The following is a 27,451-nucleotide window of genomic DNA, read 5'->3' as shown; positions in this document are numbered from 1 at the left end:
AAGTTTAAATGTGACATTTGATCACCATCATTGAAACATTTATAGTAGAAACTTATGTCCAAAATCTATATTAAATGAGGAAAAGATGAAAGTCAACATGCTAGATCCTAAAGCGGAGCTAAGGTAGCTGATAGAGACATCCACAAAGGACCCCACATGTATAGACATGCAAATGTAAGGAAGAAGGAGAGAAGATTCTTTCTTCTCTCTCTTCTTAGTTTTGCGCTCTCTCTTTGAATGGCGATGTCGTAAGAGATTTAGGCGTTCGAGGCACTCTCTTTTTTTGTATCATTTCCCTTTAAGATAGAATTTTATTTATAAATAAGAGTAAAGGTTCTAAGGAAATACTAATATAATGCTCCATCATGTTATAGACTTTAGTATAATTTACTACATATAAAGTCTATAACCATGTTTAACCATGTATTTAAATTAACTCCATTCCTACACTAAATATGGTCATCTATCTTCAATCTAATTTTATTTTTTTAACACGCACACACACTCACGCTAGTGGAATTTCACCACCTATGGGCACTCAAACCCTTGACCAGGAGTTGAAACTCTTGGGAGTCTACCACCCGGGCAAGAGTAAGGACCCCTATCTTCAATCTAATTTTTACACAAATCGGTGATTAATCACAAGATTAAACCATCGAAATTACCATCAAGTGTGATGAAAATATTCAACAATTAAAATAAAACATCAATGGTTAAAAAACATTCGTAAAACCATTGAAAACCTTTAAGATATTGGTACCAATAAAATTATTTGATAGATGGTCTAATCTACCAGATCTTAAACATAACAATGTCCTTAAGAAACCAATAGATCCATATTACATCATATAGACACCAACTATGTCCTAATGCATGAACGTTGCACTTGTTCCTGTGCCTGGTAGATTCTCTGGAGTTTCAATAGAAGGTCACGGGTTTGTGCATCCCTTGTGGTCCGAATGCAGTGAGTATGTGAGTGTGTAGGGGCGAGCGTGAGTGTTTGTGTTTAATAATAATAATATAGTAGCACCCACATATAAATCACTGCAATTAGTTCCATGAAGTTGGCCAAAGCATATTGCAAACGGAACTTAAACTCTTTATACATTTTTAGTTTTAAAATTTAGTAAAATTAAGGGCCGTTTGGCCTCTCTACTAGTAATAGCTTAGTTATTCTAAAAAAAAATAAGTTAAACTATTCAGTAAAGCTCTAAGTTTATCATTTATTTTTTTTAAGAAACTAGTAAAACAATTCTTAAAAAATAAATAATGCATAGGTCACTTTTTCTTTAAGAGCTTACTCAGTTGAGCAGTAGGCATTGTTTTCTAATTTTTAGACAAATTTATCATTAAACTTTTTTAAGTAATTCCCATCTTGCCATCTTTTCATCTCTTCACAATCTCTTTAAGGTAAGCCCACATGAAGAATGAACCATATTAAAGGTGGGGTTCCATATGATGAATAGTCCACATCAAGGTAAGTCCACATAATGCATCCTTACAACAAGGTGGGCCCCACATGATGGATGATCCACGATAAATGGTCCACATCAAAGGTGGGACCCACATAATGGATGGTGGACAATGAAGGTGGGACCACATGATGGAAGGTTGACATCAAAGGTAGGCCCACATGATGAACAACCATAATGAAGGTTGGGCCCCACATAATGGATGGTCAACAGCCAAGGTTGGACCCACATGATGGATGTTAACATCAAAGGTGGATCCCACATGATGGATGGCCTACATCAAAATGTGGCCCCGCATGGACTATCCACATCAAGTAGGCCCTACATGATGGACGGTCCATAGCAAAGGTGGGATCCATGTGATGGATGATGGACACCAAAGGTGGGCCCACATGATGAAAGACTTATATTAAAGGTGCCCCCACATGATGAATAGTCCCCATCAAGGTGGACCCACAAAATGTAGGGTTCACATCAAAGGTGGGCCCCACTTGATGGATGACGCACATCAAAGTGTGGCCCAATATGATGGACCATCCACGCTAAGTGGGCCCCACTTGATGGACAGTCTGCATCAAAGGTGGGACCCATATGATGGATGATGGACATCAAAGGTGGGCCTGTGTGATGGACGTTTGACATTAAAGGTGGGCTCACATGATGATTGACTTGTATTGATGGTGGGGCCCACATGATGGATAGTGGACATCAAAAGTGGCCCCACATGATGGACAACCCACTTCGAAGGGGAGGGCCCACACAACGGATACACTAAATATGGATTCCATGTGATGGGTAGTGGACATTAATGGGCCCTGCATAAAGGGCAATTAGCATTGATGGTGGTCCCCACATTATGAATGACCTACATCAAGGTGGGCCCACATAATGGAGGGCCCCAATCAAAGGTCAACCCCTAACGATAAATGGTCCACATCGAAGATGGGCCTTGCATGATGGATGGCCTACTTTAAAGGCTTGGCTCACAAGATGGGCAATCCACACCAAAGGTGGGTACAATATGATAGATGATTCACATCCAATGTTTGATATAATGGACAGTCCAAATTGTAAGAACTCTATAAGGTGGGCCTTATTGATCAACGGTCTGGATTGTCCTAAGGGTTGGATAATGTGGTCGGGTGCACCAGCGGGCCCCACTAAGTTGTGATACATCCAGAAATTCGTGTAAGGGGTGGAGTGCTACAACTGTGATAAGCACACAGTGTTTTCGAGGAACTAGGATTACAAATTCGTGTGGAGCCTTGAGGAGAGGAGTTTTGATGGGTTTCAAACTCCTCATGGAGGATCAAACTAACTATCATGGATTCCAAATTCCCAATTTCAGATATCAGAAATTTTGATTTTCACAATTAGGGATTTTAATCCCCAATTACAACATATCAGGAAAATTAGGGATTTCAATCCCAGAGATCTGGGGATTTTCGAATCCCTAAATCCAGCAATTACGGATCTTGAATTACGATCCCCAAATCAGAGATATTAGGGTCTTTCGATCCCTAAAACCAGCAATGAGGAATTTCAGATGTCTAAAGAGGGGAAATGCATACCTTAATAACTGTCGGCATCAATGGCTAATAGCAGCGAAATCGCTGCCCATCTTCATCTTCCCAATCAGCACCGCCAACCACCTTTAATGGTGGCATCCAACCCATCGCTGCTATCACTACCTCTCTTCTTCCCCAATCAGATTTGTGCGACGGCTGGTCATTCGCTGCGTTGGTGGCGCCACTGTCGGAACTGTGGAAGGAAGAGGCGTTGTGACTGGGATTCTCGGACAATGTTTTTGGAATAGAGGTGGCTAAGTTTTCGGGTAACAACTTCTGGGACCTATGCTTGGCAGACACGGGATTTCAGTTCCCTTTAGCAGGAAACGGATTGGCTACTCCCCGTTAGCAGCCCGGTGGCTGATGGTCGGTGCTCTGTGGACCCCACCATGATGTATGTGTTTCATCCCTTCCGTTCATCCATTTTTACAGATCATTTTAAGTCTTGATCCGAAAAATGAGAATGATATTAATCTCAAGTGGACCACACCACAGGAAAACAATAGTGATTGGATATCCACCATTAAAATCCTCCTAAGGCCCACTGTAACGTTTATTTGACATCCAATTGTTTATTAGGTCATCCGGACCCAGATGAAGGGAAAAAACAAAGATCAGCTTGATCCAAAAAGTTTTTTATGGTCGGCGTTCATGGAGCACTGTTTCCAGTAACACGGTCCACTTGAGATTGGGATATATCTCATTTTGGATCTCATACTATAAAATGATCTAGAAAAATATATGGACGGCATGAATGAAACACATACATCGTGGTGGGCCCAAAGAGCACCGACCACCAGCCACTGGCTGGTGGCAGGGGGAGTAGCAAATCCGTGGTTGGTGGTCAGTGCTCTGTGGGCCCACTATGATTTATGTGTTTCATCCATTCCATTCATCCATTTTTACATATCATTTTATGGCTTGATCCCAAAAATGAGAGGGATATGAATCTCAGATGGGCCACACCACGTGAAATCAATAGTGATTTAATATCCACCATTAAAATCCTCCTAAGGCCCGTGTTTATTTGACATCCAATCTGTTGATTAGGTCATACAGGCCCAGATGAAGAGAAAAATCGAGATCATCTTGATCCAAAACTTTTATCACCCCAAAAAGTTTTTAATGGTCAAAATTCATTCAACACTGTTTCTTGTAATGTGGTCCACTTGAGCTTGGTATATACCTCATTTTTGTTCTCATACCATAAAATGATCTATAAAAATAAATGAACAGCATGAATGAAACACATACATCATGGTGGGGCCCACATAGCACTGACCACCAGCCAATTGTTGTTGTCAGGGGAAGTAGCCAATCTGTTTCCGTGTTTTGGGAGGGGGATTTCCTGCTAAATCCTTTGGGAGGAAGTTCCTGCGCTAGAATGCTAAGTAGGGTCAACCGTGATGTTTGTGATAAATCCATCTCGTCCATTCATTTTCCGAAAATCATTTTAGCACATTCGGCTGAAATTGACATGGATTCGAAACTCAATTAGGTGGCACGAGAGGAAACAGTTGTGATTCATTCACCATCGTTGAAATATTTTTAAGGCCACAAAAGTTTCTTATCATGCTAATGTTTTCGTATTTTCAATTCATCCAAGTGGGAATGACCTTATAAACTGTTTGGATGGCATATAAAAATCAATGTTGAGCCCAGAAAGGTTTCAACGATAGAAAAATATTTCCCAAGTTTTCCCTCTCTTATGGCCCACTTGAGCTTTGAATCCACATCATTTTCGGTCGAATGTCCTAAAATGATCTCAGAAAATGGATGGATGGGATGGATTTATAACAAACATCATAGTGGACCCCACTTAGCATCCCAGCGCGAGAACTTCCTGCTAAAGGCTTTATCCAGAAATCCACGTCCCTGTTTTGGGATGCTAATGGGTACAGGGACGCGGATTCCCACAAAAGCCTTTCGCTGCTGAAGGATGCAGGGTGGGGCCCACTGCGATGTATTTGAGATATCCACCTGTTTATCTTCTTTGAGAGCTCATTTAGGACCGACGACCAAAAATTATGTGTATCAAAAACTTAAACTGGTCACACGAGAGGAAACAGTGGGTTTTCAGTGTGAATCATTGAAACATTCTTTAGGCCATAAATTTTTTGCGTCAAGAATTTTTATTTATTTATTTTTTTGGGGTATTTTCACTTCATCCCAGTGGTAATGACCTTATAAAGGGTTTGGATGGCATATAAACATCAAGGTGGAGCCCAGGAAGGTTTCAACAGTAGAAATTTCTTTTCCTAATTTCTCCTCATGTGACACACTTGGTGTTGGATCCACCTTAATTTTTGTCTCATTTCCTAATATGAACTCTCAAAACGGATGTTTGAACTAGTCAACAGTTTGGATGGAACTTCATCCGGTCTGTTTGAACCAATCAACGGCCTGACAGTTTGGATGGAAAATAAACATTATGGTGGGCCCAAGGTATTTTATTTATGGTGGCAATTCAATCACCGTTGTTTCCTAAAATATGTTTTGGTCCAGATGGATAGCGTGGATATAAAATATATTCACCAAGGTGGGGCCCATACGGTTAGGGTAACACCCACTAACATGTTGCCCGGTTAAGGTCATCTTGGGCCATTTCGAGTAGGGCCATTGGGCCTATGCTTGATTCATCTTGTGCTTTGGGCATTGAGCGAGCTTAAGCTGAGTTGTTGTTTGAGTTTGGGCCTTTAAGACTGAAAGGTTTCGGTGATATCGACCTGGTGGATCTTACTTATGGATACATTCTTTTGCCCATCAACCTTGGGCTGATCGTGGGCCTAAGTGTGAATTACAGTGAACCCAATTGTAGGCCCATTTCACATGTTTGTAGGGCCAGACTTGGGTCATTTGTTAAACAAATTTTTTTGGGATTTTTTTTTTTTTTTTTTTGCCCATACTCTTATTCATCAAGACCCAATCTTTGGACTGCTTTATACCATGGGCCTTCTTCTCAGGAGGTCATTTATCTTAGATCTGAACTGTCTATTCAGTTTAAAATGAGTGAAAAATCTGGCTATTTGACGGGAGAAAACTTGAACATCTATACCTTTAATCATGTGGACACTTAAAGTATTAGATCCTTGCGGTCCACTTTATGGACCCTAACAAGGACTTGAATGTCCATCTGATTCAGGTAAACGTTCTATCTAGATTGTCATCTTATGAATGTTAAGACTAGATGTGCATCGCTAATTGATGATGATTAGATCATATGGAGTCTCAATTTGGCTTAATTGTAGGGCCCATTACCCATCTTTTAGAAGTTGACATGGACCTTTGATTTGAAAGGAAAGGGGAGAGAAAAACCTAACCGTTTGTTTCCTTTTAAGACCCCCAATGCCAGCTGCTTTCTGGGCCAAATCAGACTATTTAATTGATAATCCGTTGAGGGTAGGATTAAATCGCGATCCTAAGTCAAAATTTGTGGGATTGAATCTGATTGTATTAGCCACCACAGTGACCGCAATTGGTGAAAATTTTCGAGAATCAGGACTTATGATATTAGATATTCAGTTAAAGAACTGCATTCAATTGCGTTTATGTCCAATGCGAATGGTGACGAAAACACAGACAATTACCATTTAGCAGGGGCATGAAAGGGGTGGAGTAAATGGTACTAGTGATGTAATGCTCATCTTACTCGCAAGTGTTGAGTGTTTTAGATTTACATAACTGACATCACTTAGCTCCATGATGAGGAGAGTCACTTGCATGTTATGATTACCTCCCGCAGGAGGAGTGATGATGATGACCGATTCTCATTAGGATTGGATGTTTGGGCCCATCTTCATCCTAGGAAGTTTAATTGAAGGCCCTAGTCAATTGAACTTGCAATATATTTTGCCTGATATTCAATTTCATTCATGAATTGTTTTATGTAAACAATCTACTAATGTGAGTATATTTTGTAACCAATTACAATTCTAACTCAAATGCATCAATGGATAGAGGCCATATAGACATTCCTGGGATGTTTACATTGGGTCATTACTCTAGAAAAATTTGAGCCTTCAAAATCTTTTAAAAACCGTAAGAATATTGATCTTGTAACTTCAAGACATGTACCTGTACGTAATAGAAACAAAAAAGGAAACATGGTTTTAACGAGGGATCCTCAGGACCTCATGGTCCTCCAGTTGAAAACTGACCTGGGAATGGATTGAGCCGTAAGCGGGCTAAAGGTAATAATTGCTTCTTTTGTAAGAAGTCAGGCCATCAAAAGAAAGACTGCGTAAAGTATAAGCAATGGCTCATAAGGAAGGGCAATAATATAATTCTAGTCTGTTTTGAATCCAATCTAACTGATGTATCAGTAGATTCTTGGTGGATAAATTCGGGAACTACTATTCACATATGTACTTTTATGTGGGACTTACTACAGACCAGACCACCAACTGATGCAGAGTGCTCAATATACATAGGCAATGGTGTTAAAGTCGACGTAAAGGCAATTGGAGTCTATAGGCTTAGGTTAGAGTCCGGTTATTTATTGGATTTAGTAGATACATTTTGTGTGCCTTTTATAAGGCGCAATCTAATCTCTATTTCTTATTTGGATAAATTGAGATCTTCATTCCAATTTAAGAATAAATGATTCAATATTTACCTTAATTCGATTAAAGTTGGCACCGGCTCTATGGTAAACAACCTATACTAGCATACCAGCTAGGCTTGATTGCCTCACACATCTATAATGTTAATAGCTTGTATAGAAATAAAATAGGATCTAAACATAGACTAAACTATGAGAATTCCTCTATGCTGTGGCACAGGCGATTGTGTCATATATCTCGTAAGAGATTGGACAGGCTTGTGCGAGAAGGGATTCTTCATTCTCTAAACTTCTCCAACTATAAAGTGTGCATTGATTACATAAAAGGAAAACAGACAAGAACCAAAAAGAAATGTGCAATAAGGAGTGTAGGACTCTTAGAGGTGATATATACGGACATTTATGGACCATTCCCTACGACATCCTGTAATAGACACAAAATTTTATTGCCTTCATAGATGACTATTCTCGTTTTGAACACCTTTATCTCATCAGTAAAAAATCTGATGCCCTGGATGCTTTTAAAATTTATAAGGCTGAAGTTGAAAATCAACTTGATAAAAAGGATTAAAGTTGTCAGATCTGACCATGGTAGCGAATACTATGGTAGATATGACAAATCAGGTCGCAATCCAGGGCCATTCACTAGATACCTACAAGATTGTAGCATTGTCACCCAATACACTATGCCTGATACTCCAGCGCATAATGGTTTTGTTAAAAGGCGTAATTACACCCTTATAGATATGGTGCGAAGCATGGTTAGCAATTCGACATTACCAGAATCTCTCTGAGGTGATGCGATCAAAACTGCAGTTCAAATCCTTAACAGGGTCCCTAGCAAATCGGTAAGCAAAACCCCTTTTGAGCTGTGGAATGGGAGAAAACAAAGTCTCCGATATTTACATGTTTGGGAATGTCCTACTGAGGCTAAAATTTATAACCCGCAGGAAAGGAAGCTTAATCCCAGAATCATAAGTTATTTCTTTATTGGATATCTAAAAATGTCAAAAGGTTATCGATTCTATTGTCATTCCCACTCTATCAAGATTGTTGAGACTAGGAATGTCAGATTTATCGAGGACACTGAAAATAATGGGAGCACAAACATTAGAAACTTTGTATTTGAGAAAGAAATGACTGTGACTCTAGTCATAGTCACTCAAGATCACATGGATATAAATGTTACAGTCGACCTCGCAGTTACTGTAGAACTCCACGTTGAACCTCGTGTACAACCCACTGATGAGGAAAATCAAAATCACACACAACAAGCTAAACCATTGAGAATATCTGATAGAGAGAGAAGACTTGTAAATCGAGACGATTATATCATATACTTACAGGAGCACGAGTTTGACATTGGGATGGAAAATGATCCTGAATCCCATGCACAAGTCAAACAAAGTGTTGATCCTTCTCGTTGGTTTGATGTCATAAAAGATTAGTTGAAATCTATAAAGGACAATAAAGTATGAGATCTTATTGAGTTACCCTCTAGAATAAGGCCGATGGATTGTAAATGGATATTTAAAACCAAGCGGGACTCCAAGGGTAATGTTGAAATATATAAAGCCAAATTTGTTGCCAAGGGTTTTAAGAGTGTGAGGGCATTGACTCTAAGGAGACTCTCTCACCAACATCTAAGAAAGGCCCATTCAAGATCATAATGGCTCTTGTAGCTCATATGGATTTAGAGTTACATCAGATGGATGTAAAGATAACATTTCTCAATGGAGATCTACATGTGAATGTATATATGTTACAACCTGGAGGTTTTGTAGCCCATAGCTCAGAACATTTGGTTTATAAACTAAATAAATCCAATTATGGGTTGAAACAGGCCTTATGACAGTAGTACCTAAAGTTTCATGAAGTAAATTCCTCATATGAATTTGTAGAAAACATCGCAAATGAATGTATTTACATTAAAATCAGTGAGAGTAAGTTCATTATGATGATTTTATATATTGATGACACTCTGTTAGCTAGCAGTGACATCAGTATGTTGAGCGACACCAAGAAATTCTTTTCACAAATATTTGAAATGAAGGACCTTGGTGATGCCTCTTATGTCATTGGAATTGAGATTTGTCGTGATAGATCTCATGGACTGCTCAACTTGTCACAGAGGGCCTAAATTACTAGGATACTCGAAAGGTATGACATGCAAAATTGTGTTCGTGGACAATCACCCATTGTAGAGGGTGATAAATTCGGCCAATTCCAGTGTCCCAAGAATGATTTGGAAAAGAATCGAATGAAGGAACTGCCGTACACATCAGCAGTAGGGAGCATAATGTATGCTCAAGTATATATGTGACCGGACATTGCGTTTGTTGTTGGAATGTTGGACAGATACCTATCCAATCAAGGAATGCAATATTGGATAGCTGCAAAGAAAATGTGAGGTATCTACAGAGAATAAAGGACTTCGGACTCACATACAGAAGATCCGATCATTTGGAGTTAATTGGATACTTAGACACAAATTTTGCAGGCTGCATTGATGCTAAAGTCCGCCTCAGGTTATATATTCATGATGGTTGGAGGAGCTGTCTTGAAAAAGCGTGAAACAGTCTATCACAACCTTGTCCACTATGGAAGCTGAATTTATTGCATGTCATGAGGTATCTAATCAAGCATTATGGCTACAACGCTTCTTCTTCGGTTTGCGTGTACTGGAGCATATCCCGAAACCATTAAGAATATTTTGTGATAATTCAGCTGCGATTTCCTTCTCTACTAACAACAAGCACTCATCAAGGTCGAGGCATATCGACATCAAGTATCTTGTTGTAAAGGAAAGAGTTCAGAATCATCAAGTGTCTGTGGAGTTCATCGGCACTAAGCAGATGGTTGCGAATCCACTCACGCCATTTTAGGAGCATGTAACATCCATGAGAGTCATCAACCTCACAGATGTTTTCAGTTAGTGGGAGTTTTGAGCGTGTTTTATCCTTTAGACATTGAAGAGATCTCATTTAATAAAGTTATTTGATGAATCTGATATAAAGTTTATTTCTACTTCTCTCTAAGTATGCGCAATCTAATTTTGAGTAAGTAGAACTACAGTTGTGTCTCATTGGAGACATTTTAAAAGCTTCAGGACCTCTTAAGGATAGGCACACATCATCACACTACATGTGTAATCCTTATACCACACTTCTTGGTTCCATATCTACGTCATTAAGATTATTGGTAGGGTTTTACATGAGCAGAGTTAGCTTGGTAGCTCGCTTGACTCGACTCGAAAAAGCTCGATTCGACTCGATTTGAAACTGTGTTCGAGTCGAGTCGAGCTAATTTTTTTAGCTCGAAAAAATTTCGAACCGAGTTCGAGCTTGCCCGAGCTCGACTCGACTCGGATCGAACCTAACTCAAAACGAACTCGGATTGATTCAATTCGGTGACTCGGTTACTTTGATATTGTTATTGCCCACCAAGTGTTTAATGAAATGACTTAATGAAGTGTGGTTGGTGGCAAGGAAGGTACGTATATGAAATAAATACCCTTTTTTCCTTAATTTTTATTTGCTTACAAGGTGTTTGATAAAATACTTGTAAAAACCAATGTTGTTGTTTTATATACAATGGGATTCTGAAGGTGCAAACCATGTGTTTGTGAAAATACCGCACAGGCAAACTCGGCTTGATTTTGGCTCAAACTCGGCTCGAACTGGCCCGAGCTGCTGACCGAACTGAGCTGAGCTGGCCAATCAGGTTCGAGGACCGAGCCAAGCCGAGTTCGAGCTGGGGTCATCAAGTGGCCGAGCCGAGTTGAGTTGTGCCAAGCTCTACTTGGTTCAACTCTTGTACACCTCTAAATTTATTGGTATATGTGACCGTGCTTAGCCTCACTTCGCTTAGATTAAATGTTGTGATGACTACCGTGATTTGATACTGATAGTCTTAATGGACTAGATTGTCATAGCACTACCCATATAATTCAATAGTGTAATTGGTTAACCATTTGGTTGTTTCTTCAAATCAAAAGATGTTTTTCAAAAGATTAATAATTGACATTTATCAATGTGGCCCAAGTGGGAGAATGTAAGAACTCTATAAGGTGAGATTTATTGATCAACGGTTTGGATTGTCCTAAGGGTTGGATAATGTGGTCGGGTGCACCAGCCGGCCCCACTAAGTTGTGATACATTCAGAAATTCATGTAAGGGGTGGAGTGCTACAACTGTGATATACACACAATGTTTTAAAGGAACTAGGATTACAAATTCGTGTAGAGCCTTGGGGAGAGGAGTTTTGATGGGTTTCAAACTCCTCACCCCTCTAACCTATATTAACAGGGGTGGGTCCCCAATCTAACACCAACGACAGGAACTAGAGCCCCATCATATCTTCTCTAAAGGGTGTAAGGAGAGGAAGACTCTAGCATCAGACCTACACCAATGGCGTCCCAACAAGGTAAGTCATTGATCTCTTTCGATCTCCATATCCTATGCACAACAAGGTCCTTCTGCAATTCTGCATACAGAACATACACAAATGTCTCAAAACATGAAGATTGTAGCCATCTATTCATTTGCCATTTGGGGCATAGTCAATCTATGACGAGATCCACCAAAACAACCATCTCAGTTGCTCTTATAATGGAGTTATTGTAATCTTTAAAAATGATAAAAAAAAAAAAAAAAAAAAAAAAAAAAAAACTCTTATTTGAATATTTGACCAAATGTGCTTATTTTAAATAAGAGTTATATTATAAGTTTTCAAAAACATGATTTTAGTAAATGAACTCATTTAAAATAAGAGTTAGCAAAAAAAAGAAAAAGAAAAAAAAAAGGGCTTGTTGGAGTAGCTTTTATTAGAGCACAGTAGAAATGTCAGATGAGAAGTTAGTAAATACACAAGTCTATAGTCTAGCCACAATGGATCTCCTATCCTAAAGACTTAAATTGGTCATCAAATGCAAGTGTTCAATAAGTTCAATACTTTAAGCATATTCCCATAATACACCTATACTTATATGTAAGATAAAGTAAAGGCACACCAACTCACATACATGGCACATGTGAAGCACTTGACAATACATGTGCCACAAATATAGCCTAGCAAATGTGATAAATGCAGTACCTGAGGAGCATTATTGAACACTGAACCTAGCACATTTGCGGTGCTCAAAGGATAGACAATGATACATTGGCATATATAAGCCACAAATACTCTGCCATATATTACAACAGGAGCAGGTGTGTCTAAGCATCTTTTAAGAAATATAACGAAAGCATAAGACTTGGGTAATAGACAAAAATATTAATGAATTTTTGCTAGACTTGGGTAATAGACAAAAAATATTAATGAATTTTTGCTACCATAAACGGTCACTCAAATGTCTGGGTGTTCTTGTGTAACAAACTCTACCATGGATGGAGACAGGAGGAGTGGATGAAACAAAGTATGGTACAACCACATCACCACGTGCAAACATGGTAGGAAAAGCCATCAAGACCTTTGTAGGGGACTCACCATGGATGACTCATGTTTCGAAAGTTGAAATTGATCAAATAATGCCTATCCATTACTTCCTTCAATTTCCCTTGTAAGTTATTTATGAGTATGATTTAAAAACTTGAATTCCTTACCCTGAATTTCAAATTTGAGATTTTTAGTGGTGTTTGGGAGCATAGATTTTCAAAATTCTGAATTTCAAAAATTGTGTTTGGGAGTTGGATTTTGACCATTGGAATTTTGGAAATCATTTTCTATGCATTCACCAAATAATGAATGTGAAGAATTAAATACTCTAAAATATTCTAACATGACATACGTGTGTACGCATGTAAAATAATTATTGTACTAACCAACCATCAAAGAGCATTGGGAAAAAAAAATGGTAATTTCAAATATTAGGATGCTTATAAAGGTGGAATCATTAATTTCATAAGTCAAATAAAATCTCTCTCTCTCTCTCTCTCTCTCTCTCTTTGTTGTGGTTGGCATTTTTTTTTTATATAGCCTACATAATATTTGTATAGGCTTGGTTTTTATGGCCTCTCATCATCATAATGCTAATGTAAGAGAAAACATCCAATGATACATAATATTTGTATAGGCTTGGTTTTTGTGGCCTCTCATCATCATAATGCTAATGTAAGAGAAAATATCCAATGATGTGAATAAGTATAAATACGTTAAAGATAGGACAAAATGTTAATTATGCCAGTTTGATGATTGAAAATTATGAATTTTGCAGCCTATTTTTCTTCTAAGTTTTAAGAAGAGGCTGAAATCTAAGATTTAAAATTTGGTTGAAAATGAAATCCAAGACTTAGGAGTGCCAAACATTGACCTTATTTTAAAATCCTTGATTTCAATTCCCACACTCCTGGCTGCTCCGAAATCATGGGTTTACAAGGGTCAACCAATTAGATGGCTTGGATCATTCTATCCAAGAGTACTCTTTAGCATTTCCATCCAGGGAAACATATATGAGGCATTGCAGCAACTGATAAATTACCTAATGGATGATTCTACATGTCCATCCAGTGAGCCAGACCATGACGATGTGGTGTCCGAATTCAAGCCCATCCAATGACACTAAAGAAAACAATCAAGAACCACCCAAAAATCTCCAAATTCACTTGATAGCCCATATAATGATTGGACTTACCTGATTTTGTGTCTATTTTTCAAGGTGGGGCTACTACTGGATAGACAACATAGATGCATACACATAACACAAGGGGCCATGCACATCTCTTTTAAAATAAGCTTATTCTACAAGGACTTGCAGAGGAACCGGGCGTCTTATTTTATTATTTCAATTCATTTTTTGGAAACATTATCGATGTGTGTTTTATTGCACAATCCCTCACTTGCAGAGGAGTCGCGGATCTTCGCTCTTGTCATGCCTAATCTAAACATGACAAATAAATAAATCAATAAAACTAAAATTTAAAAACAATTACAGAAAAAAAAAACATAAATAACGTTACAAAAAAGCCGTAAATTCTCAGAACGAAAACACTCCAAAGCTGCAGTAGTTAATCAAAAGAGAATCTCGGAGTATGACTCAGAAATTGAAATAATTTCCGAGTTTCACTTGCTTGAGTTGACTCAGAACCCGCCCAAGCCGACTCCCTCTACAGAGAGGGCTGAAATCTTGAACCTAATTTCCTCGAAAATGAAAAGAGAAGGTAAGGATAGAGAGAGGGTAGAGTTATTACACGGTAGCCATAGTAGCTTTTATAATTTCCATAGATGAAGACGTCTTTCCTTTTTATTTTCCTTGCATTCTAATTATTCTTCAGATTCTTCTCCTTCTCCTTCTCTTCTTTCACCGTTTGAGGCTTCTTTTTTCAAAGGCGGTTAAAGCGGCAAAAGAGTGAATGAGAGGGAGAGAGAGGTATTTCACAGTACAAAAGACAAAGGGTTTCACGACATTTTTATACCCACCAAGCGCCAACTTGAAGTGGATCAGAATCATCTACGACACCTATTTTACGCGTCGCGAACAACGCCCAAGCTGTTTGGGGCCATTGTGTTGTATGTGTGACATCCTGTCCGTTTATCAGGTAACATCACTTAAAGTAAATCTTAAAAATCAGCCCAATATGAGACTAAGATTCAGTCGAAAACTAGGAACATTTTAAAAGCCGAAACACTTCATGGGGTGTGGACCACCTGAGTTTTGGATCAAGACTGATTATTGTATTTGTTCACCACTGTTTCCTTTGGTATGATCCACCAGAGTTTTGGATCTATTTCATTTTTGGTCTCGTGCCTAAAAATGATTCGGCTAAATGGATGCATGGTGTGGATAGAATACATGCATCAAAGTGGGCTTCACAACAAGGGTTGCACAGTCGGTGGGACCAAGGCCACACCTAATCGGCTCCCCTCACCAGGACTCACATAGAGACAACATCTTTCTAAGGCCCATCTTGATGTATGCATTTTATTACACCGAACATCCATTTTGGTAGATCGTTTTGGGTGTTGAAGCTAAAAAGAGGCAAAATCAAAAGCTTAAGTAGACCAGACTATAAGAATCGGTGACTCAAGTGGACCACTTCATAAGAATCGGTGGGTGACAATGAACCCAATTGTTGAAACCTTCTTCAGGCCTACCATGGTGTTTATTTGCCATCAACCTAGATGGAGGGAAAAAACAAATATCAGCTTGATCCAAAAAGTTGTGACCTTTAAGACGTTTTTAAGGCAGGCGTACAATCCCTACTATTTCCTGTGGTTGTTCACTTGTTCCTTCAATTTATCTTATTTTATGCTCATCACTTAAACTGATCTGTCAAAATGCATGTACACATTGGATATAATACATACATCACTGTGGGCATGGAGAACCCCTGCCAGGACCATCCGTTGTGGTAACCCAGAATCCTTGGTTTCACCATCCCACTTTCTGACATGGTCCGATGACTATAGTCATTTACATTTTCTTTAATTTCATAAAAATATTCTCTACAGTGGCCCATTTGTCATAGATTTCACAACGGGGACGGTACGGATCATCAAACACTCAGCATATGGGCTCATGAAAGTAGCGACATAGGCTGAATTCTTTGCCACAACAAAGGCAAAACAAATAGGAGAGATTCAACAAGGGAATTGCACTCGCATGTGCTAAAGAATCAGGACTTGGGACTGTTGGGTCATTCCTTCGACAGGCACGCACGTGCACTTTAGATATAGGCCTGTTATTTTCAACCATCATTTCTTCTTATAGAAGCAAGCATGTCAACCGCCTACGCCAGGGCCAGCAAGGTGCCTTAGAGAATACAAGCACTGACCCCAAGGTCTGGCTCCTGTGACCCCACAGGCCAGCAAGGTCAATCCACTCCTACAACGGTAGCAAAAGGCCAAGCAACCCAACTAGGCCCTAAGAGGCCGGAGCTTGGACCTCTAAACTAGGCTAAAGGGCCAAGCCTTGGCTTGAAATCTAAGCCCAGTGTTCGAGCCATGCTAACTATAAAGTGGGCCATCATTATACAACAAGAATGAATGGTTTAAAGACAAATGTGAGCTATTCTCTTTCACAGTGCATATTCGTTGGTTACATTTTTTATTGGTCTATTTCAAATCGTCCATCATTTAAATTGCTTTCCTCATAACTCTAGGCTATGGCCAAGGCTTAGAGGACTAGGGTTGGGCTATGGTCTGGTTGTCTTGTCCCATTAACACCCCTAAACTCCTGCCCAATTAATTATTAACCATAGACACTCTGAACCGACTTGATGAGAAGAGTATAATTCTAAACTAACTCCTAACCAGCAGGCTCAATATTAGAGTTTTGAAAATATTATAGTAAATTTTAAATCTTCAAAGGTCCATATGGTTGGTGGATTAAACATTGCCGATATATATTTAGATATTATTGAGTGTTTAAAGAAAATTAAAATCAGATATTTAAGTTTAAATGTGACATTTGATCACCATCATTGAAACATTTAAAGTAGAAACTTATGGCCAAAATCTATATTAAATGAGGAAAAGATGAAAGTCAACATGCTAGATCCTAAAGCAAAGCTAAGGTAGATCGTAGAGAGATCCACAATGGTCCCTACATGTGTAGACATGCAAAAATGTAAGGAAGAAGGAGAGAAGATTCTTTCTTCTCTCTTTTCTTAATTTTCGCTCTCTGTCTTTGAATGGCGATGGCGTAAGAGATTTGGGCGTTCAAGGAACTCTATTTTTTTGTGTCATGTCCCTTTAAGATAGAATTTTATTTATAAATAAGAGTAAAGATTTTAAGGAAATACTAATATAATGCTCCATCATGTTATAGACTTTAGTATAATTTACTACATATAAAGTCTATAATCATGTTTAACCATGTATTTAAATTAACTCCATTCCTTCACTAAATATGGTCATCTATCTTCAATCTAATTTTTACACAAATCGGTGATTAATCACAAAATTAAACCATCGAAATTACCATCAAGTGTGATGAAAATATTCAACAATTAAAATAAAATATCAATGGTTAAAAAACATTCGTAAAACCATTGAAAACCTTTAAGATACTGGTACCAATAAAATTATATGATAGATGGTCTAATCTACCAGATCTTAAACATTACAATTAGATCATATGGACACCAACTATATCCTAAAGCATGGACATTGCACTTGTTCCTATGCCTTAGTGGTAAACTCTCTGGAGTTTCAATAGAAGGTCACGGGTTCGTGCATCCCTTGTGGTCCGAATGTAGTATGTGAGTGTGTAGGGGCGAGCATGAGTGTTTGTGTAAGTTGGCCAAAGCACATTGCATATGGAACTTAAACTCTTTATACATTCTTTGTTTTAAAAATTAGAAAAATTAAGGGCCGGTTGGCCTCTCTACTAGTAATAACTTATTTATTCTAAAACAATAAGTTAAACTATCCAGTAAAGCTCTAAGTTTATCATTTTTTAAAAAAAGAAACTAATAAAACAATTCTTAAAAATTAAATAATGCATAGGTCACTTTTTCTTTAAGAGCTTACTCAAATGAGCTGTAGGCATTGTTTTCTAATTTTTGGACAAATTTGTCATTAAACTTTTTTAAGTAATTCCCATCTTGCCATCTTTTCATATCTTCACAATCTCTTTAAGGTGAGCCCACATGAAGAATGACCCATATTAAAGGTGGGGTTCCACATGATGAATAGTCGACATCAAGGTAAGCCCACATAATGCATCCTTACAACAAAGGTGGGCCCCACATGATGGATGCCCCACATCAGAGTGTGGCCTCACATGACGGATGATCCACGATAGATGGTCCACATCAAAGGTGGGACCCACATAATGGATGGTGGACAATGAAGGTGGGGCCACATGATGGAAGGTTGACATTAAAGGTCGGCCCACATGATGAACAACCATATTGAAGGTTGGGCCCCACATAATGGATGGTTAACAACAAAGGTTGGACCCACATGATGGATGTTAACATCAAAGGTGGATCCCACATGATGGATGGCCCACATCAAAATGTGGCCCCGCCTGATGGACCATCCACATCAAGTGGGCCCTACATGATGGACGGTCCATAGCAAAGGTGGGATCCATGTGATGGATGGTGGACACCAAAGGTGGGCCCGCATGATGAAAGACTTATATTAAAGGTGCCCCCCACATGATGAATAGTCCACATCAAGGTGGACCCATATAATGCAGGGTTCACATCAAAAGTGGGGCCCACTTGATGGATGACGCACATCAAAGTGTCGCCTAATATGATGGACCATCCACGTTAAGTGGGCCCCACTTAATGGCCAGTCTGCATCAAAGGTGGGACCCATATGATGGATGATGGACATCAAAGGTGGGCCCATGTGATGGACGGTTGACATTAAAGGTGGGCCCACATGATGATTGACTCATATTGAAGGTGGGGCCCCACATAATGAATGGCCCACATCAATGTGGCTCACATAATGGAGGGAGTGGGCCTCACATGATGGATGGCCCACATCAAAGTGTTGCTACTCATGATGGATAGTCCACATCAAGTGGGCTCCACCTAATGGATAGTCCACATCTAAGGTCTAACCTAGTGGATGATTCACAAAGAAGGTGCACCCACATGATGGATAGTGTACATAAAAAGTGGCCCCACATGATGGACAACCCACTTCAAAGGGGAGGGTCCACACGACGGATACACTAAATATGGATTCCATGTGATGGGTAGTGGACATTAAGGAACCCCCCATAAAGGACAATTGGCATTGGTATATGGTGGTCCCCACATTATGAATGACCTACATCAAGGTGGGCCCACATAATGGATGGCTCACATCAAAGGTCAACCCCTGATGATAAATGGGCCACATCGAAGATGGGCCTTGCATGATGGATGGCCTACTTTAAAGGTTTGGTTCACATGATGGACAATCCACACCAAAAGTGGGTTCCATATGATAGACGATTCACATCCAATGTTTGATATAATGGACAGTCCAAATGTCTTAAAACAAGAAGATTATAGCCATCTATTCATTTGCCATTTGGGGCACGGTCGTTCTATGACGAGATCCACCAAAACAACCATCTTAGTTGCTCTTATATTGGAGTTATTGTAATCTTTAAAAATGATAACAATTATCCCTTTAAAAAAACTCTTATTTGAATATTTGACCAAACGTGCTTATTTTAAATAAGAGTTATTTTTTAAGTTTTGAAAACATGATTTTAGTAAATGAACTCATTTAAAATAAGAGTTAGAACAAAAAAAAAAAAAGAAGGCTTATTAGAGTAGCTTTTATTAGAGCAGAGTAGAAATGTCAAATGAGAAATTAGTTTATATACAAGTCTATAGTATAGGCACAATGGATCTCCCAATTTAGAGACTTAAATTGGTCATCAAATGCAAGTATTCAATAAGTTCAATACTTTAAGCATATTCCCATAATACACCTATACTTATATGTAAGATAAAGTATAGGCACACCAACTCACATACATGGCACATGTGAAGCACTTGACAATACATGTGCCACAAATATAGCCTAGCAGATGTGACAAATGCAGTACCTGAGGAGCATTATTGAACACTGAACCTAGCACATTTGCGGTGCTCAAAGGATTAGACAATGATACATTGGCACATGTAAGCCACAAATACTCTGCCATATATTACAACAGGAGCAGGTGTGTCTAAGCATCTTTTAAGAAATATAACGAAAGCGTAAGACTTGGGTAATAGACAAAAATATTAATGAATTTTTGCTAGACTTGGGTAATTGTAACGCCCCGTGTTTTTAGGACCCGAGTACACGACCCGTTTCCCAAAAACCCGAGTGTTAACCTTAAAGGATGGTCAAAGTCGAGTATATATTTTTCTTTTATCTTTCATCAGAGTTAGTAGATAAGCGTAGAATAGACAAGTAAGCATAAAGGGAAGTTTCAATTTTCATTTAGAATATACAAGTGGTTACCCATAATGACTTATACAAACCAATGTCCCCATTCTTATGAATACAAAATGAATTAATATTACTTGTGAAACAAGGTAAACTGCAACAATCTTGAACTGTGAAATCCTGTAGCAACCCTTAACAAATAGAATCATGCACCCTTGTCAACCATAACCTGCTCCTCACCAATATACGGGGCCACCTGCACTACCTGTACGGTTATATATTTGATGGATGAGTTGCAAGCTCAGTATGAATTTTCCTCAAGATTACACACCGCCGCATTAGGTAAGCATAGTTATAAAACAACAAAGCAATCAAATCAATACATGATGCGGTCTTTTTAAATGCATGGATTCATGAATGCACATCGGCCTGGGGATGCACATCCAGTTGGACTTGGGCTTGTCACCCATGCAAATCATCGACCTGGGAAAATTATCCAGTCGAACAGGGGTCGATAGTTGGTAGTCTAGGAGCTAGCGAAACGATACTCCGAAGATCCTAAGGGCACGTGCTACAACATCCAGATTAGCCACCCGTCATCGCCAACATGCTATGGATGTATAATTAGCCAAACCGTTATTAGTCCAGTTACAATAAGCCAATTTAGGTAAGCTCAAGGTCACTACGGGGAGCTCAGAGCCCAGCGTAGGCCGACGGCTTGGGCATAGTTCCCATTACCACCATCCCTGGCCCATGAGATCTACCATCTTAAGATATTTAATGAAAACCCATCGACTAGTGGCCAATCATATTACAGTATATGGGGCTTACCATCGCATGATTGCACAGTATAAAACATCGAACCCATATAGGAAAAATATCAAAACAAAACAACGTAGGGTGAGTATCAAAATATGCCACATAGGGCGAATATCAAAACCATACGATAAGGACCATCCTAAAAAAACCATTAGACACAACAACCCTGGATGATAGGCCCACATCAATGATCCATCTAGACCACCACTCAATAACCACTAGATCGAAGGTCCATAGCAATCATTGTCAATCGAGTTACATCCCAAGTATGGGTGTACATTTATAAGTGCGGGTTACCCACTGATGTACCAGTTTAATTTTCATAAGCAATCCACAAATAATTCATGAACAAATACACAAGATGAACATTAAGCAGGCAATATAGCAATTCAATTTTCACCAGCTAACACATGTGATTATAAGAGAGAGATATCAAATATAAATTTAAATAAAAACTATAACTTAAGCTAATGAGAAGATGAAAAGCTCAAGGGGAAGAATCATCACTTTATACTTTGAATCGCCTTCTAGTGTCGCTAAGTGCTTGCACCCTTAGAGTTGTATCCTATCACAATTTACGAACTTGCACAATTAGATCCAGGTTCTGCACACTACTTAGGTTTAAGATCACAACCTAGGGTTTTAATTATCTATCTTAGGGTTTTAACATAGAATTAGGGTTTTCGTCCTAGAGTTTAGTTTTAGGCTTTACTTAGGGGTCGAAACCTAATTTATATAATTAATTTATATTAATATTGGAAGGGATAATAAGTAGTAACTGTTAGTTAATATTAACACACTATCTATGGTTAGGGTATTGACCTAGAGTTTAGACTGCTTAGGTCTAGGATTTCATCCTCAAGTTTAGGTCTAGGTTAGATTTTGTGAACTTAACGTTATTGTTAATTTAATAATTATAAGATATTTATTAACATTAGTGTTATGGTTGACATTAGTTAATAATTATTATGACGACACCAATTAGTATGATTTGATCCGAGTTCTACGTACCACCTAGGTTTGAGGCCATAGCCCAGTGTTTGAATCATTTATATTAGGGTTTTTAGTGTAAGATCGGGACTTCCATCCTAGGGTTTAGTCCTGAAGTTAGGTTTTAGGATTTTAAATTCTAAATTGTTATTAATATTATTATTATTGTTATTATTGTACAACAGATCGAATAGTATCCGTAATAGGAGTATTGATCCATCCATATTCATATTTGAATGTACCCACATCATCTAACTTTTTTTTTTACAGACTAATAATCTCTTAGGAAATACAAGTGACAGTAATGGAGTATTTACTAATGATAATACAACGAGGACTAATATTAATAATTATATCAATCAAGTATTATACTAATCCCATGTTAACTATTTTCTAATGCTAATAGTTACAACTATCAATAGTGAATCTAACCATGATGCTAGATACCATGATCTATCATTAAATAAATTACTACTATATGATAATTACAATTTTATTTACAATAACTAGGTTATATAGTGGACTTTGGCCCATATTTAACTTACAGTTAGGATTTTGAGAAATGTGAGTTTACCCACTATAACATTTGATCAGGTAGTCCAATCCAAATCATGATACAAGAGGGTAGAGAATTTGTACCTAGGCGGGAGAAATGCGGCCCAACTCAACATCCAGCGAGTCGACTCGGCCTAGCTGACTTGGTCCCAACCAAGTTGACTCGGCTCAAGCAACCACCCACCTACTGCCTCTCTCTTTCTCTCATTCCTTTCTCTCCTCTATCACTCTCTCCTTCCTGTTTTCTTTCTCTCCCTCACCTAATGAATCAACGGAGGCCTGACCCAGCAACTCGGCAGTTGCATCAGTGACTCGGTGGAACGAACTGAGTCGACTCAGCTGCAGCAGTAGTCCTGTAATAGCCCCACTCTCCCTTTCTTATTCTCCTTTTCTCCTGCTGCAACAGCTAGCAGCTCTGCTCGACAACCCCATCAGGTCGATCCGAGTGCGGCAGCGAGCCAACGACAAGAAGAAGGAAGGAGAAAAATGGCCCTCTCCTTCCCTCTCTCTTTTCTTTCTTTTCTTTTCTCTCCTTCTTCTCTCTCTTTTCTTCCTCTTCTTATCTCTCCTTCTTCTCTCCGTGTGTGTGCGTGAGTTGGAACTCCAGCAGCACCAAAATCGGCAAGGCCTGCAACCAGACCGAGCTCGGTTCGGTCCGGTTTGGGCTACACAGCAGCCACACTCTCTCCATACTTCTTTCTTTCTCTTTTCTCACTTCCTTTTCTTCTCCTTTCTTCGTGTTTGTTACATCAATTTACGATACTCTATAAAAAACGGAGTAGTTTAGTTAATTACGTAGACCGCACGGTCCCACCGAGTAGCGAGAATTCTCACTGTTAAAACTTCAGTTGTAACTCTCATCAGCGGCATGCATATGGTGTTACCATATTTACAATTCTACCCCTTTCCTTTTTTTAAAACTTCTGTCATCCGTAACTCATGAGTCTACCATCCAAATGTGATGAAATTTGACAGGTGATCTATATTTTTCATGCTTTTTTCGTCACCCAAATTTGAGCTCTGATCTCTTAAGGATGACTAAGATTCTCCTTTAATGGCTAATATATTTTAAAATTTTAAAATAATATTTATACTCCTCTGATTGACAAGTTACCGAGCGGTTTGGACCTAAACCCTAAGATCTTCATGATGATCAATTTTTCATGATGTTTACATGGCCCCTTTGGTGGATCCAAACATGATGGGTGGTCAGATGACTTGTTAATAATAAGGGGACTTGATGGTTAGCACTCTGGCCATGTATGTTAGTAGATGTACGGTCAGTTTCATAAATGGATGGTCATAAGGTGTGTTCCTGGAGTGATTAGGGGTATGACACATATACTATTAGATTCGAGTAACTTGTTCACATGTGTAAGCTCCTCAGATTGTAATTCTAATGGTCGATTAAGCATATTCATATGGTGTGAAAAAGATGAACGGGTCAGAATCTTAATCTGATAAGTGTACGAATGGATGTAGAGTTCAAATAGCTAATTTACTACGATCTAAGGGTTGAAATTTGACGTGTATGGTTAATTTATGATAATTAGGCCTGATATACAATTTCACATGAAACGGATTATGGGAATCATGTGATCAAGGATTCAGGGGTCTAGATTAATGGCATTTTCTTAATTGTTGCTGATATGTGAGTTTTGGAAAATCCAATGGCTCTACATGGTTATAGGCATGTTTCTAAGAAGTTCTTACAAAAGAATATATATCTAAATCATTACGGATAGGGATCTATTCGTCATGTCCTTCATGGGAAAGTACTTACGTTAAATCACGTGATGGATAGTCTCGTCTTGAAATCAACTGTCAGATGGTTGAATCTATTGAATGGAGGTAACTCTCAATAGTTAAGTTTGTGTCAGGGTAAGGATGTAAGGTCAGAATAGTTGGATTGGTATCGTACACATGTACGTACTAAGTAAATTACTTAGTAACGCTCGAGAACTTTCAATACTCGGGTATTGAAAAGTTCTGGGTGTTACTGTAATAGACAAAAAATATTATTGAATTTTTTTTACTATAAACGGCCACTCAAACGTCTAGGTCTTCTTGTGTACCAAACTCTACCATGGATGGAGACGGGAGCAGTGGATGAAATAAAGTATGGTATAGCCACATCTCCACGTGCAAACATGGTAGGAAAAGCCATCAAGACCTTTGTAGGGGACTCACCATGGATGACTCATGTTTCGAAATTTAAAATTGATCAGATAATGCCTATCCATTACTTCCTTCAATTTCCCTTGTAAGTTATTTATGAGTATGATTTAAAATTTTGAATTCCTAACCCTGAATTTCAAATTTGGGATTTTTATTTGTGTTTGGGAGCATAAATTTTCAAAATTTTGGATTTTAAAAATTGTGTTTGGGAGTTGGATTTTGACCATGGGAATTTTGGAAATCACTTTCTATGCATTCACCGAAAAATGAATGTGAACAATTAAATAGTCTAAATTATTCTAACATGACATATGCGTGTACACATGTATAATAATTATTATACAGACTAATCGTTTAACGTCCAAGAAAAATCCATACAGAAACCCGAGTTTGACCATGGGCAGAATTGCCCGAGGGCCATACCCAACTAGCTAATTATAATAAGATGTACGTAAATGCTAAGCATTAGGTAAATTAAGTTCGGGCCAACAAATGATGAGAGGCTAGGATCGCAAGTGCCATTGGCCCAACCCGGGAGAAATCCCGAGGGCTCGCTAGAAATGGGAGTACCTTGAAACTCCGTAAGGGACCTAGACCGCACATCGGGGGTCCACTAGCCTTGAAACTATAGAGCAATGTCCGTCTTATTGAGCTCGACATCCATTGCGGGAGTCAAGCTTGGATGGTATCCAGAATCGCTCAACTTGAGCAAAAGGACGGGTGCATGAAAAGTGTGAATACCCTAAAAGAAGAAGCTGAAACTTAAGTGAATTGGGTTGTCAACTCTTGCCTAAAGTTGAGAGTTTCAGACCGTCGGTTTATGACCAAACTTTACACGTAGGGTAAGGATAATTCCTCGCACACATCCGTATAACCGCGACCCGATTGAATATTACCAATCGTTGATCTGACACAGGCTTACCACGGCCGGTCTGCTTATTCGATCGTACCGAAACTGTGTCCTATCGTTGATCCATTGGTAGGGAACCTACCACATTGTATATGTAAGACTCGTATCCTAACCCGTACCATTTTGTAGGCTTCTGCGGTCCTCTCGGTTGAATTTCGGCGACCCGCGAACTTTTATCGGCAGTTGCGCACGACCCTGAGTCGTATCCTGTATTCCAAAGTTGGCTCGACCTGAAACTTGTACCAGTACGACGCGCCATCGCCGCGGTTCTGACGCCGTATCTCACGTGTCGAGGCGATACCCAGGCCAGGAGGTGTGAGCCGGCGTTCAGTTTGAGGAAACGCCACACGTTTACAATCCCAAGAGAATCTCTACAACATGTCAAATTAATCCCATCAATCAATCAAAATACAACCCATCACTCCATCCCATCCCCAAGTACACAAGCCATTCCCCAAGTCAACTCTCTCTTTCATGTCAAGTACATGCCCATCACCCATCACACACTCCCCATCACTCCATCACTCACACCCATCCCTCTCTCCCTTACAACATCTCTCTCTCTCTCTCATTCTCCAAGCAACTCCAACGTCTCAACCCCTCCATGAGAGAAAGCTTGGTGTGGCCCACCTCCCAGCTCCCATCTCCATCATCTAAAGATCATCTCAACCGTTAAAAATGCGCCCTTGGAGCTCTAGATCACATCGGTGGAAGGAAGAGTCTAAGATCCAACGGTGGGTATTCTTTTTTTTTGAGTTGATTTGTGGATTTAGGGCCCACATGGTGGGACCCATCTTGATGTATGTATTGTATAGAGGGGCCCATAGTGGCTGGGCCCCTCCTCCTTCCGTTTCTCTCTCTTTCTCGTGTGTGTGGCCCACCATGAAGTATATATTTTATCCATGCCATCCACCCTACATGGGACCCACCTATCTATTGAAAACGAATGGCCTGGATACCGGCTACCGCACACCAGCGTTATAGCTGGCGTTTGGAGCCACCAAACTTTGTGGGTCCCATGGCTATGATGTCAGCAACAGATGGGGCCCAGCTGCCTCCATCCACACCGTCCATCCGCTGATCCAACTGGACGTGGTCACATCCAAACTATTTATCACTGGTCCAGCTAATGCAGCTGCTGTTGCAGTAACGACAGTAAGTTCGGTGGGCCTGGACCACGAGATAGGATTTCTTTTTATCCACACCATTCATCACGTGTGGACCCTAGCGGCAGTGTATGGATCTTGAATCTTCACCGTCCGTTGTGGGCATCCATACCCTCTGGGCACTAGACCGTGTCTTGTAATGTATATGTATATAATATATATACATTATTATAATATATTTTATATCTATAGATGTGGTGGGCCCCATGTGGGACCCACCTGTGTTGTCAGCAAGGTCTATGTGGACCCCATCCACACCGTCCATCTCTATGATGTGGGGCCCCTTCTGATGAATATGGGTATTCCATGCCCAACGTCTAGCAGCCGACACTGCTGGACAACAGAGGGTTGACACCCACCGTTGAAACCTGCTGGGCCCACTGTGTTGTTTGTGGGAG

The 27,451-nt window shown here is 39.3% G+C and overlaps 1 long non-coding RNA gene across 2 annotated transcripts; it reads right to left on the bottom strand.

Moving 5' to 3' along the window:
- Positions 1 to 436: 436 nt before the first annotated feature.
- On the bottom strand, positions 437 to 23,173 carry LOC131227195 (uncharacterized). 2 transcript variants are annotated; one of them, XR_009162095.1, is made up of 4 exons: positions 22,884 to 23,173; positions 21,762 to 21,819; positions 20,555 to 20,700; positions 437 to 449 (listed from the first exon to the last, which is right to left on the bottom strand). It is a non-coding gene; the product is annotated as an uncharacterized LOC131227195 (long non-coding RNA). The 2 variants fall into 2 exon arrangements; XR_009162094.1 differs by lacking the exon at positions 437 to 449 and having other exon boundaries at positions 20,461 to 20,700.
- Between the last annotated feature and the right edge of the window lie 4,278 nt (positions 23,174 to 27,451).

This window comes from Magnolia sinica, chromosome 15 (genome assembly GCF_029962835.1).
Source record: "Magnolia sinica isolate HGM2019 chromosome 15, MsV1, whole genome shotgun sequence".
Lineage (NCBI taxonomy): Eukaryota > Viridiplantae > Streptophyta > Magnoliopsida > Magnoliales > Magnoliaceae > Magnolia > Magnolia sinica.
This window is presented reverse-complemented; position numbering and strand designations above follow the sequence as displayed.